The following is a 14,156-nucleotide window of genomic DNA, read 5'->3' on the forward strand; positions in this document are numbered from 1 at the left end:
TAACCTGGGTGACTGACTACACTCCAGCAAGGGCAACCAGCCTTAGTGTTGCTGAATGTATTTGCATTACTGACTGAAACCTCAAACCCCACTCGGTTGTGAATACTGTGCATGATTCCACAGGATAAGCAGCTGGGTGTGTGCTAAGAGTCTGCTTCTGCATACAAAAAAATGGCTCCCCCTTTCCATCTAATGCAAATGTAAAATCACCAGAGCAATACGCAATAAATCTCTGCCTGTAATTCCTATTTGCACACAGAGTCATATTTTCACATTAGTCACAAAACGAAATTTCTTTGCCAATTTGAAAGCACACTTACTACTCTTTTTTTTGGCAAGTGATAAACACTTTTACAGACTGACACATTATGAATCCACTTTTCAGATTCTGATAAAAGCACATGTCCAAACTGCTTTTTTCAGACCAGCACCATGTGTAACCTGGGTGACTGACTACACTCCAGCAAGGGCAACCAGCCTTAGTGATGCTGAATGTATTTGCATTACTGACTGAAACCTCAAACCCCACTCGGTTGTGAATACTGTGCATGATTCCACAGGATAAGCAGCTGGGTGTGTGCTAAGAGTCTGCTTCTGCATACAAAAAAATGGCTCCCCCTTTCCATCTAATGCAAATGTAAAATCACCAGAGCAATACGCAATAAATCTCTGCCTGTAATTCCTATTTGCACACAGAGTCATGTTTTCACATTAGTCACAAAACGAAATTTCTTTGCCAATTTGAAAGCACACTTACTACTCTTTTTTTTGGCAAGTGATAAACACTTTTACAGACTGACACATTATGAATCCACTTTTCAGATTCTGATAAAAGCACATGTCCAAACTGCTTTTTTCAGACCAGCACCATGTGTAACCTGGGTGACTGACTACACTCCAGCAAGGGCAACCAGCCTTAGTGATGCTGAATGTATTTGCATTACTGACTGAAACCTCAAACCCCACTCGGTTGTGAATACTGTGCATGATTCCACAGGATAAGCAGCTGGGTGTGTGCTAAGAGTCTGCTTCTGCATAAAAAAAAATGGCTCCCCCTTTCCATCTAATGCAAATGTAAAATCACCAGAGCAATACGCAATAAATCTCTGCCTGTAATTCCTATTTGCACACAGAGTCATGTTTTCACATTAGTCACAAAACGAAATTTCTTTGCCAATTTGAAAGCACACTTACTACTCTTTTTTTTGGCAAGTGATAAACACTTTTACAGACTGACACATTATGAATCCACTTTTCAGATTCTGATAAAAGCACATGTCCAAACTGCTTTTTTCAGACCAGCACCATGTGTAACCTGGGTGACTGACTACACTCCAGCAAGGGCAACCAGCCTTAGTGTTGCTGAATGTATTTGCATTACTGACTGAAACCTCAAACCCCACTCGGTTGTGAATACTGTGCATGATTCCACAGGATAAGCAGCTGGGTGTGTGCTAAGAGTCTGCTTCTGCATACAAAAAAATGGCTCCCCCTTTCCATCTAATGCAAATGTAAAATCACCAGAGCAATACGCAATAAATCTCTGCCTGTAATTCCTATTTGCACACAGAGTCATGTTTTCACATTAGTCACAAAACGAAATTTCTTTGCCAATTTGAAAGCACACTTACTACTCTTTTTTTTGGCAAGTGATAAACACTTTTACAGACTGACACATTATGAATCCACTTTTCAGATTCTGATAAAAGCACATGTCCAAACTGCTTTTTTCAGACCAGCACCATGTGTAACCTGGGTGACTGACTACACTCCAGCAAGGGCAACCAGCCTTAGTAATGCTGAATGTATTTGCATTACTGACTGAAACCTCAAACCCCACTCGGTTGTAAATACTATGCATGATTCCACAGGATAAGCAGCTGGCTGTGTGCTAAGAGTCTGCTTCTGCATACAAAAAAATGGCTCCCCCTTTCCATCTAATGCAAATGTAAAATCACCAGAGCAATACGCAATAAATCTCTGCCTGTAATTCCTATTTGCACACAGAGTCATGTTTTCACACTAGTCACAAAACGAAATTTCTTTGCCAATTTGAAAGCACACTTACTACTCTTTTTTTTGGCAAGTGATAAACACTTTTACAGACTGACACATTATGAATCCACTTACTTTTCAGATTCTGATAAAAGCACATGTCCAAACTGCTTTTTTCAGACCAGCACCATGTGTAACCTGGGTGACTGACTACACTCCAGCAAGGGCAACCAGCCTTAGTGATGCTGAATGTATTTGCATTACTGACTGAAACCTCAAACCCCACTCGGTTGTGAATACTGTGCATGATTCCACAAGATAAGCAGCTGGCTGTGTGCTAAGAGTCTGCTTCTGCATACAAAAAAATGGCTCCCCCTTTCCATCTAATGCAAATGTAAAATCACCAGAGCAATACGCAATAAATCTCTGCCTGTAATTCCTATTTGCACACAGAGTCATGTTTTCACATTAGTCACAAAACGAAATTTCTTTGCCAATTTGAAAGCACACTTACTACTCTTTTTTTTGGCAAGTGATAAACACTTTTACAGACTGACACATTATGAATCCACTTTTCAGATTCTGATAAAAGCACATGTCCAAACTGCTTTTTTCAGACCAGCACCATGTGTAACCTGGGTGACTGACTACACTCCAGCAAGGGCAACCAGCCTTAGTGATGCTGAATGTATTTGCATTACTGACTGAAACCTCAAACCCCACTCGGTTGTAAATACTGTGCATGATTCCACAGGATAAGCAGCTGGCTGTGTGCTAAGAGTCTGCTTCTGCATACAAAAAAACCTCCCCCTTTCCATCTAATGCAAATGTAAAATCACCAGAGCAATACGCAATAAATCTCTGCCTGTAATTCCTATTTGCACACAGAGTCATGTTTTCACAATAGTCACAAAACGAAATTTCTTTGCCAATTTGAAAGCACACTTACTACTCTTTTTTTTGGCAAGTGATAAACACTTTTACAGACTGACACATTATGAATCCACTTTTCAGATTCTGATAAAAGCACATGTCCAAACTGCTTTTTTCAGACCAGCACCATGTGTAACCTGGGTGACTGACTACACTCCAGCAAGAGCAACCAGCCTTAGTGATGCTGAATGTATTTGCATTACTGACTGAAACCTCAAGCCCCACTCGGTTGTAAATACTGTGCATGATTCCACAGGATAAGCAGCTGGCTGTGTGCTAAGAGTCTGCTTCTGCATACAAAAAAATGGCTCCCCCTTTACATCTAATGCAAATGTAAAATCACCAGAGCAATACGCAATAAATCTCTGCCTGTAATTCCTATTTGCACACAGAGTCATGTTTTCACAATAGTCACAAAACGAAATTTCTTTGCCAATTTGAAAGCACACTTACTACTCTTTTTTTTGGCAAGTGATAAACACTTTTACAGACTGACACATTATGAATCCACTTTTCAGATTCTGATAAAAGCATATGTCCAAACTGCTTTTTCAGACCAGCACCATGTGTAACCTGGGTGACTGACTACACTCCAGCAAGGGCAACCAGCCTTAGTGATGCTGAATGTATTTGCATTACTGACTGAAACCTCAAACCCCACTCGGTTGTGAATACTATGCATGATTCCACAGGATAACCAGCTGGCTGTGTGCTAAGAGTCTGCTTCTGCATAAAAAAAAACCTCCCCCTTTCCATCTAATGCAAATGTAAAATCACCAGAGCAATACCAAACAGCTTTCTGAGACCAGCAACATGTGTAACCTGGGTGACTCACTACACTCCAGCGAGGGCAACCAGCCTCACTGATGCTGAATGTATTTGTATTACTGAGTGCAACCTCAAACCCTTAAAGTATTCCTTATTTTTACCAGTACACCTTAAATTTTCGTGAAAACTTAGTCCATATTATTTTACATGTTCCTCACATTTAAATTTCTCCCAAAACAGAAAATAATAAACACAACTTCAACAAAAGGAATTCCAATTCTATTATTCATTTCTTAATTTACCATATACATCCCCTCTCAAACTCTAAACTCACCTTTAAAATTAGTTAGTTGTGAAAGAAATGTGGCACTCAAACAGCAGATTATCAGAGCCAGGATCTCTCTTCTGTACACCTCTCTCCTCTAAGCAGAACCAGATAATGGCAAACTTTCCCTCTCTTTTTCCACACATATACATGTTAATTTAAAATCTCAGTGCTTCCCCCTTTTTTTCAAATGTAATCACACATTTCTATTGGTTGAAAACCAACCCTTTTCCAAAAGTACCCTTCCCCCAACTTGACTTCTGCCTAGTACCCTTCCCCCAACTTGACTTCTGCCTGCTACCATAGCAACAGCTCTTGAAACACTGCTGTGTAGAGTCAGGTCAGAAGTTCACCAAACAATGTTTCATTTCCAAAGAGCAGGAGTGCTTGACTTTTCAAACCTAACAGCAAATCCATAGTACTGTTCTTTGGTAACACATTTTTCTGTACCAATACAAAACATGCTTCTATAAATTTACACATACAGCCTAGTTTTTATTCTAGAATGGTATGAAACAGCCAATCAGTTTAAAAAAAAAATATATATATGTATGCCTCCATTTCCAAACTGTCTTTCATTTCTTTTTACCATTCTACTGAATTACACCTCCTGAGTGCATCCAGTTCTCCTTTGAAGATGTTCACAGTGTGGATTGTAGGGCACAGCTATGTCTTCTGGAGTGAAAAGTATGCAGAGAAAACAGATATGGTGAGAGACCTTGCTTTGCCAAATGTAGACATTAAATGGATTGGTCAGAGAGGGTTAAAGTGGCACCAATTGATGCCATTGGTGAAATCCTTCATGCAAATCCAACACCCTGACCTCATAATAGTGCACTGTGGTGGCAATGACCTAGTCACTTTGACTGGGGTAGGTCTGGAAATGCTTATGAAGGAGACCTTTGCACAACTGTTTTCACTTTTCCCTAAAACTGCCTTTGTGTTTTCTAACATATGCCAAAGGCAAAAATGGAACTGGTCCAATCATTTCTGTCCACAGATTGACAAAGCAAGAAAGCACGTCAACAAATCTGTTTCTGCTTTCCTCCGAGACTATGGTATGGGTTCCATTTACCACAACAACTTGCGTTACGACATGCAAGACATTTATAGAGGAGATGGTGTACACTTCACTGATGAAGGGAACAGAGTCTTCCTCTTGAACCTTAGACTCTGCATCGGTACTTACTTGTAGGTACCACTAAAAAATCACTTCATAAACACAACGGCTCTTTTTAGAGCCCCCTAATATCTAAACACTTAAATCTGAATTTTATTTCTTTTTTTATTTTTTTTTTCTACCGTACGGTACGGTAAGCTCACCGTAAGCTTACCGTACGCGTACCCCGCGATTTTTTTTAAAATTAATAAATGTTTTTTTTGTACTTTTCTGTCCTTCTTTGACCCCCTTTCAAATGTTAGGGGGTCTGTAACTCTCCTCCTTGCCCCCTTTTCAAGTTATCACCCTTTTTTTTTCTGTGTGAAACACACAAAATGGCGGCCGCCGCTTCCTGGTTTCGACCGATTCGAATGTTTACTAAGATCTGACAGCCAATCAGAATCGCGCTCGCGCACGTCACCGTACGCGTACGGTAAGCTTACCATAAGCGCACGGTAAGCGCACCGTAAGCTGCCACAGATATATATATTGATTTAAATGCTATTTTCTCAGGAACTACTGAACAGATTTACACCAGACCTACAAAAGGCACTTCCTTGACCTGAGAACTACCTCTCTGCCAAATTTCAAGTAACTCTGTTCAGCCGTTCGGGCTGTAGCTGTGTCTAAAGGTCCTACGGAAAAATGCATGGGAAAAACGCGTTTTGGGACCCCCCTTTTATCTCAGCCCCCGCTTGACGAATCCCCCCGAGACTTTCAGGGTAGGAGCGGAGCGTAGCGCCCCACCTATTTTGAAAAATTCGCTAGGATTCGTCAACCGGCGCCAAAGTTATTCAAAATAGAATGTTGGGGTTTTCCTATGGAAACAGGGTCCTAACTATGACTACCTACTGGCGACCGCCAGTAGGTAATATATATACGCTATATAAAAAAAAAGAAAATTATCCACATTTTCCCCACCCCGTGTGCAAATGGTGCCCTTAGTGCACCATTTGTGCATGGCATATTTATAAATGGAAAGTACAAATGAATAACTTTCACAACGAAGCGCATAATATGTCCCCCATGTGCGCACGGTGCGCGAAGCGCATCGTGCGTACATGGCCTATCCCGCGTAACGTGGGCACGCGGTGCGCGCAGACCACCGCGTGACCACCGTGCGTGCACGGCACTAACTGCGTAAAGTGGGCGCGCGGTGCGCGAAGCGCACCGCGTGCTCACTGTGCGCGCACGTGCGCGAAGCGCACCGTGCGCGCACGGAACGAACTGCGTTAACTGGGCGCGCACGCCACGAATGGCGTAAAGTAATCAGCATCAGCAACGTCATCAGCAGAGGATTGCGGTCGCGTGAGTTATAGTTGCCTGCACTAACTATAACGGGGGAATTTCATTGGTTTTTTACGAGTGAAATGTCCAGCTAACTACAACATGTGTGAAACCTATGGTTTTTTAAGTGAATTTGCAAGGTTTTTTAAATGCTAATTCGTAACTATAACGTGTGTGAAACCTATGGTTTTTTCAGTGAATATATATATATTTTACCAACTCAAAGCTGTAATACTGTGCCTGGAGTGGTAATTGGCTTTTGTAATTTTACAGCTCGGCAAGGACAGCACTGTGCTAGTCCTATGCTTAAAGACTTTGCTGTACAAATGGCAAAAGACTTTGTTCTTTTCTATCTCGGCGTGGATGGCACTGTGCTAATCCTATGCTTAAAGATTTTGATAGAAAAACAGACATTTGAGGTGAGCAGATCTAGAGTGTCGCTGGTGTTGAGAGTGCTCCATACAGGAGCTGCTTTCCACCTAAACTTGAGAACTACCCAGAGTTCTCTGCTTTTTTTTTTTTGCATAATTTATTCGTCACTCTATGCCTGAAAGGGTATTTCTTTGACTTATACTGGGTGCTCCCTTGTGTCTGGACAAAGCTATACCTCTCTGAAGAGCTCTAATTAGAGCGAAACACTGTGTCAGGGGTTGCTTTTACTCATTTCAGGTTGGCGTGATTGGTATTTTACAAACTCAAAGCTGTAATACTGTGCCTGGAGTGGTAATTGGCTTTTGTAATTTTACAGCTCGGCAAGGACAGCACTGTGCTAGTCCTATGCTTAAAGACTTTGCTGTACAAATGGCAAAAGACTTTGTTCTTTTCTATCTCGGCGTGGATGGCACTGTGCTAATCCTATGCTTAAAGATTTTGATAGAAAAACAGACATTTGAGGTGAGCAGATCTAGAGTGTCGCTGGTGTTGAGAGTGCTCCATACAGGAGCTGCTTTCCACCTAAACTTGAGAACTACCCAGAGTTCTCTGCTTTTTTTTTGCATAATTTATTCGTCACTCTATGCCTGAAAGGGTATTTCTTTGACTTATACTGGGTGCTCCCTTGTGTCTGGACAAAGCTATACCTCTCTGAAGAGCTCTAATTAGAGCGAAACACTGTGTCAGGGGTTGCTTTTACTCATTTCAGGTTGGCTTGATTGGTATTTTACCAACTCAAAGCTGTAATATTGTGCCTGGAGTGGTAATTGGCTTTTGTAATTTTACAGCTCGGCAAGGACAGCACTGTGCTAGTCCTATGCTTAAAGACTTTACTGTACAAATGGCAAAAGACTTTGTTCTTTTCTATCTCGGCGTGGATGGCACTGTGCTAATCCTATGCTTAAAGATTTTGATAGAAAAACAGACATTTGAGGTGAGCAGATCTAGAGTGTCGCTGGTGTTGAGAGTGCTCCATACAGGAGCTGCTTTCCACCTAAACTTGAGAACTACCCAGAGTTCTCTGCTTTTTTTTTGCATAATTTATTCGTCACTCTATGCCTGAAAGGGTATTTCTTTGACTTATACTGGGTGCTCCCTTGTGTCTGGACAAAGCTATACCTCTCTGAAGAGCTCTAATTAGAGCGAAACACTGTGTCAGGGGTTGCTTTTACTCATTTAAGGTTGGCTTGATTGGTATTTTACCAACTCAAAGCTGTAATACTGTGCCTGGAGTGGTAATTGGCTTTTGTAATTTTACAGCTCGGCAAGGACAGCACTGTGCTAGTCCTATGCTTAAAGACTTTGCTGTACAAATGGCAAAAGACTTTGTTCTTTTCTATCTCGGCGTGGATGGCACTGTGCTAATCCTATGCTTAAAGATTTTGATAGAAAAACAGACATTTGAGGTGAGCAGATCTAGAGTGTCGCTGGTGTTGAGAGTGCTCCATACAGGAGCTGCTTTCCACCTAAACTTGAGAACTACCCAGAGTTTTCTGCTTTTTTTTTTGCATAATTTATTCGTCACTCTATGCCTGAAAGGGTATTTCTTTGACTTATACTGGGTGCTCCCTTGTGTCTGGACAAAGCTATACCTCTCTGAAGAGCTCTAATTAGAGCGAAACACTGTGTCAGGGGTTGCTTTTACTCATTTCAGGTTGGCTTGATTGGTATTTTACCAACTCAAAGCTGTAATACTGTGCCTGGAGTGGTAATTGGCTTTTGTAATTTTACAGCTCGGCAAGGACAGCACTGTGCTAGTCCTATGCTTAAAGACTTTGCTGTACAAATGGCAAAAGACTTTGTTCTTTTCTATCTCGGCGTGGATGGCACTGTGCTAATCCTATGCTTAAAGATTTTGATAGAAAAACAGACATTTGAGGTGAGCAGATCTAGAGTGTCGCTGGTGTTGAGAGTGCTCCATACAGGAGCTGCTTTCCACCTAAACTTGAGAACTACCCAGAGTTCTCTGCTTTTTTTTTTTGCATAATTTATTCGTCACTCTATGCCTGAAAGGGTATTTCTTTGACTTATACTGGGTGCTCCCTTGTGTCTGGACAAAGCTATATCTCTCTGAAGAGCTCTAATTAGAGCGAAACACTGTGTCAGGGGTTGCTTTTACTCATTTCAGGTTGGCTTGATTGGTATTTTACCAACTCAAAGCTGTAATACTGTGCCTGGAGTGGTAATTGGCTTTTGTAATTTTACAGCTCGGCAAGGACAGCACTGTGCTAGTCCTATGCTTAAAGACTTTGCTGTACAAATGGCAAAAGACTTTGTTCTTTTCTATCTCGGCGTGGATGGCACTGTGCTAATCCTATGCTTAAAGATTTTGATAGAAAAACAGACATTTGAGGTGAGCAGATCTAGAGTGTCGCTGGTGTTGAGAGTGCTCCATACAGGAGCTGCTTTCCACCTAAACTTGAGAACTACCCAGAGTTCTCTGCTTTTTTTTTGTGCATAATTTATTCGTCACTCTATGCCTGAAAGGGTATTTCTTTGACTTATACTGGGTGCTCCCTTGTGTCTGGACAAAGCTATATCTCTCTGAAGAGCTCTAATTAGAGCGAAACACTGTGTCAGGGGTTGCTTTTACTCATTTCAGGTTGGCTTGATTGGTATTTTACCAACTCAAAGCTGTAATACTGTGCCTGGAGTGGTAATTGGCTTTTGTAATTTTACAGCTCGGCAAGGACAGCACTGTGCTAGTCCTATGCTTAAAGACTTTGCTGTACAAATGGCAAAAGACTTTGTTCTTTTCTATCTCGGCGTGGATGGCACTGTGCTAATCCTATGCTTAAAGATTTTGATAGAAAAACAGACATTTGAGGTGAGCAGATCTAGAGTGTCGCTGGTGTTGAGAGTGCTCCATACAGGAGCTGCTTTCCACCTAAACTTGAGAACTACCCAGAGTTCTCTGCTTTTTTTTTGCATAATTTATTCGTCACTCTATGCCTGAAAGGGTATTTCTTTGACTTATACTGGGTGCTCCCTTGTGTCTGGACAAAGCTATACCTCTCTGAAGAGCTCTAATTAGAGCGAAACACTGTGTCAGGGGTTGCTTTTACTCATTTCAGGTTGGCTTGATTGGTATTTTACCAACTCAAAGCTGTAATACTGTGCCTGGAGTGGTAATTGGCTTTTGTAATTTTACAGCTCGGCAAGGACAGCACTGTGCTAGTCCTATGCTTAAAGACTTTGCTGTACAAATGGCAAAAGACTTTGTTCTTTTCTATCTCGGCGTGGATGGCACTGTGCTAATCCTATGCTTAAAGATTTTGATAGAAAAACAGACATTTGAGGTGAGCAGATCTAGAGTGTCGCTGGTGTTGAGAGTGCCCCATACAGGAGCTGCTTTCCACCTAAACTTGAGAACTACCCAGAGTTCTCTGCTTTTTTTTTTGCATAATTTATTCGTCACTCTATGCCTGAAAGGGTATTTCTTTGATATATATATATATATATATATATATATTCACTGTAACAAAGCGTTCTACCTAAGCTTCCTTGTGCACACAAAAAAACTCTGCAGATGATAACGAAACCAGAAGTACCTTCATCCTATAAAGGATGCAAGTCACAAGAAGCGGTCAACAGCTTTTTCTTATTTCAATTGTTTGAATTCCAGTATTTTTTAAATTGAAACATGTTTTTATAAGAATCCTAGCAAACACAAGAGGACGGTGTTGGTCCTGATACAGAAATCTAAAGATTGTCCTGAAATCTAATTAACCTGATGCTGGAAATGGCAAGAAGTAACCAAGAGACTGACCTAGGGTCTGAGATGGTTTGTGATAGTTTTATCTACCATTGAAATTATTGTGGTAGATTTGTAACAAAGCTCTGAGTAAAACGTGCAGAGCTTCACATAGCACCTTGGCAGCAAGGTGATGAAAGCTCAAAAGCCTGTGTAACATGCAATGCTTATAAGTTAACGAGCAATGCACAAAGCAATTGTTTTAAAGGGAAAGGTTTGATCAGGGTTCACGGGTACAGTAAATGTCAGTGGCCCTATAGACATCCAAAGCAGGACAGCCTTTACAAGCCAGGAGGAGGACTCACTATCATTTACAAGGACTCCATCAAATGCACAACACCCACAGAGAACACCAACCCATTTATGGAACACCTACGCAAGTTGAAAATCTCAGAAAACATCACCCTGAATGGAACTATCTTCTACCAACCACCCGTCTCAAGAGTCACCTTTACCAACCTCATCACCGACTTCGTTGCTCCGCTCACCATCGACTCCAGAGCCGACATTTTCCTTGGTGACCTAAACTTTCACTTAGAACAGCAAAACGACCCATGACCCACAGCCCTCCTCGAAAGCTTGCGAAATGTCGGACTCACCCAGCTTGTCTCATAACCAACATACACCACATAACACACACTGAACCCCATCTTCACCACAAGTGACAGCATCAAATACAACTCCACCACACTGCTCACAAGGACAAACCACTCCATAATCCACTTAAAAATAAAGACATCTCAATTCAACACCCCTACCAGGTTCAGCATTCCAAGCTGGGGCAAAATCACAGAAGCAGACTGACTCAGCGCCCTCAGCATGGATCAACCTAGCCCCACAGACAACCTCGACAAGGACATCGACAACTTTAACAACTAGATCAAGAGCTGCGCAGGCTCCCTTCAACCATCAAACCCAACAAGCATAATAGATCAAACAAGTTGGTCAGCTGGTACACAGAAGACATCCAAGCACCAATCAACACTGTAAACAGCTAGAAAGGAAATGGAGAGCCAGACACAACACCACCAACAAAACTACCTACAAGGCTGTCCTCAGATGTTATCACCAGCAAATAAGAGACACCAAGAAAAAAGTGCATAAAAACCATATCGAAGGAAGCTTAAGCTGCTGCAAGGAGATCTTATTGATTGTCAAGGATGTCACCTTGCCCCAGCCACTGCCAACACCATCACTCCCTTCCAGCAGCTCTGTGACAATCTATAAAACTTATTCCACAGCAAAATCGCAAACAACTACAGGAACTTCGCACACCAACCCAACCCTGGAGATCTCATCGCTAACCTATCGACCACCAACCAAGAAGGCCACCTGACTGAATAGACAACCCTCACTAGAAATGACACAGCAGAAATCATGCGCGCAACCCACTCAGGGGCCCTAATGGACCCATGCCCCCATCACATCTACAACCTGGGATCAAGACCACACTGACCCACATCATCAACAACACCTCCATCATGTCCGCAACTTTCCCAGATAAATTGAAGCTTGTAGAAATCAATGCCCTCTTTAAGATAGCCAACCTGAATCAACTGAGCAACTTATGATACATGTCCCTGTTCCCCGATCCAGCCAAAGTTATTGAGAGCGCCATCAACAAGCAGCTCACAACCCACCTTGAACTTCACCATCTTCTAGACAACACTCAACTGGGATTCAGAAAGAAATACAGCGTGCCCACTGACGATATTCAATTTATCCTAAAGTGAGGAGAAACAGCGGCCCACATGCTGCTTGACCTTTACACGACCTTCAACACTGTCTCCCCCAACTTCCTTGTCAGAAAACTCCACAAGATTGGCGTTCCAGGATCTGCTCTCAAGTGGATCTGTTACTTCCTCACAGGAAAAACCCAGAAGGTCAGGCTGCCACCCTTCACATCTGGGACAAAAAAAACTAGTATGTGTCCCGCAGGGATTGTCCCTCAGCACCACACTTTTCAACATATACATGACACCGCTCCCTAGCATCATCCAATAACAAGACATCACCCTCATTTCCAACACAAATGACACCCAACTCATCCGCCCACTGACGGACAAGACAGCCATCACTAGCACCAACTTCACCAACTGCATGACCATGGTAGCAGACTGGATGCAAAACAACTGCCTGAAGCTTAACTCCGACAAGACGGAAGTACTGGTCTTTGGCAACAAGACCTCCTTATGGGACTCCACCTGGTGGCAGTCAGATCTAGGACCAACGCCCACACCACAGACCACACAAGAAATCTAGGGATAATCCTAGATGACAAGTTCAATAGGATGGCTCAAGTCAATGCAGTGTGCACCTCCTGCTTCTCTCATCATCCATCAGCAGGCTAGACCACAGCAACACTCTCTATGCTGAAATCTCCAAACAAATCCTACACAGACTCCAGACCATCCAGAGCACCCCTGCAAGACTCATACTCGACCTTCCACACCACACTCATATCTCTATGCACCTCAGAAAGCTTCACTGGCTCCCCATTCACAAGTACAGACAATTCAAACTTCTCAAGCACACACACAAAGCCATACACAACATAGGACCAGAATACACTTTTGACAACCCATCAGACACTCTCATTCACACATACTCCTTGCATCTGGAAAAGCAAAACTGGAGGTGACTCGCTCTACATCACACCCAAGACATGGAATACCTACCTCAACACATCAGAACCTCTTCCTCAGTTCTTGAATTCGTCAAGAAATTGAAGACCTGGCTCTTCGTACAAGCACCTTGGGGACTACACACCTGCTCAAGCGCCTGGATACCCTCTCGGGTGATTAGTGCGATATACAAAGCATAGCATAACATAAAATAACAATGCATGAGTTCGGCCTGCAGGATCAGAAAAAAAGGAAGGGTGATTTAATGCTTTCCGAGGTTAGTGAAGACTATTTTAAAAATGAAGGTTGGGTCAAAAATAAAGATCACAATATCTGGAAAAACCCATAGAAAACAGAGGGACTGATAAAAGAGACTCTAGCTCGCATGTGTGTTTTGCTGTAAACCTACAGATAGAAATTTAGAGAAAGGAACATTAGAGAAATCAAGTTCAGGAGCTTGAAAAGAGGATTCTGTAAAGGCTGATGAACTAAAGGGAGGACATGGGGATGGATTAAAGACATGGTTAGAGGACCTCGAAGGGACAATTCCTTTAGGAGATCAGCAGCATTGGGCCTCAAAGCCTCTGTGCTGCCCAATGATTTATTGCCAACTATCGTAACTTCAAAGTTACGATTGCTAACAAACTTTTGAAACCCTATTGATTAGTAGAATCTCTTTAACATCCCAGGGCTGAAGGTGATTAAGTATAAATCACCACTGAATAGATTTAAAGTGGTGGTCATATGCCAGCACTGCCGATCTCCACCTGGACTATTGAACAGAATACAGTAAGTGGAGAGCCCAATGTGTTGCGTACGTACATCTCATGAGCCGCTCCGTTAATCTCACCCTGAGAAGAGTATATTTAGGAGAACTAG

Source organism: Triturus cristatus, chromosome 7, assembly GCF_964204655.1.
Source record: "Triturus cristatus chromosome 7, aTriCri1.1, whole genome shotgun sequence".
Taxonomy (NCBI): Eukaryota; Metazoa; Chordata; class Amphibia; order Caudata; family Salamandridae; genus Triturus; species Triturus cristatus.